This window comes from Nerophis lumbriciformis, linkage group LG06, assembly GCF_033978685.3.
Source record: "Nerophis lumbriciformis linkage group LG06, RoL_Nlum_v2.1, whole genome shotgun sequence".
Classification (NCBI taxonomy): domain Eukaryota; kingdom Metazoa; phylum Chordata; class Actinopteri; order Syngnathiformes; family Syngnathidae; genus Nerophis; species Nerophis lumbriciformis.
This window is the reverse complement of record NC_084553.2, coordinates 29,685,951-29,687,444: the sequence shown is the minus strand read 5'-3', so window position 1 is coordinate 29,687,444 and position 1,494 is coordinate 29,685,951.

The following is a 1,494-nucleotide window of genomic DNA, read 5'->3' as shown; positions in this document are numbered from 1 at the left end:
AAAATATTAATGATCAAATCACACTGAAATGGTTTGGGTGGTATTTCTTTTAAAACTGGAATATATAGTAATACGCTCCTCTTAGGCTCTTTAGCCTGTCCTTCACCATTAACAACTACACTGTGCAGACTGTATGTGCAGTGCATTGCCATGTTTGCAGAACCAATAAAATAATGTGGTTATTGTGTCTGACACTGATGAATTGAATGTACATGTGTGTTATTTCCTTACTCAATGCCTGGACTGCATTGCAGTCCAAGCATTATCTGCTGTTATAGTTGGATACTTTTATGCAAGTCTCTTTGTGTCAGTACATTTCCATCTATACTCTACTCAAGTTCAAAATGTTTGTATGTTGTACAATGCGTGTGTGCATGTAGATACGCCGCCTCTATGTGTAGATAGGAGATGAGGGGCACAGGGTAGTGCAATGCTGACAATAGTCCCTTTAATTCTTCAGTGGAGCGGGTCCATTATATTCTCTTTATTATGGCCGTGTTGCAGATGATACAGTATTAGCGGTTCTCATTCTGCAAAAATCCTGTATTAATGTTACAAAATGTCTTGTGTGTGTAAAATGAGTGTATGTAAATGTATGCATGTTGTGAGACCCTTGGGGTATTAATCATATGTGACCAAAGTAGTCGTTGCTCAATCTCCATGTTTCTTTATACATTATTGTCTATAGTGGCTTGAGAATGTTTTGTTTTCCCCAACACCAAGAAGCTGATGTTTATTTTTGTACATTTTATTGCAAATTAACATTTCCCTCTCCCCTTCAGAATTTCTAATGATGAAGTCTCATTCTGCTTCTGGATGGTCCTAAATCTTACTATATTTAATGTTGACAGCAAAACAAAAAAGTGTGTGTGTATATATCCATCCATCCATCCATTTTCTACCGCTTAATGCCTTCGGGGTCGCGGGGGGTGCTGGAGCCTATCTCAACTACAATCGGGCGGAAGGCGGGGTACACCCTGGACAAGTCGCCACCTCATCACAGGGCCAACACAGATAGATAGACAACTTTCACACTCACATTCACACACTAGGGCCAATTTTTAGTGTTGCCAATCAACCTATCCCCAGGTGCATGTCTTTGGAGGTGGGAGGAAGCCAGAGTACCCGGAGGGAACCCACGCAGTCACATATATATATATATATATATATATATATATATATATATATATGTATGTGTGGGGAAAAAAAATCACAAGACTATTTCATCTCTACAGGCCTGTTTCATGAGGGGGGTACCCTCAATCGTCAAATTCTTGCATCTTGGATGCAAGAATTTGCAAATTCTTGCATCCAGCACACCTTACAATAGTGGTAATAAAAGATGCAACCTATGCTTGAAAGAGAAACTGTTTATTATCTACCGTCCAGACCTGTCATCCCTCAACAAGCGCAGCGAAATTGTAACATGCCGCCATAGACGGAAACACCTCCTAGGTAACACATGAACCAATCACCACGCCCCTAGGCCAGCCT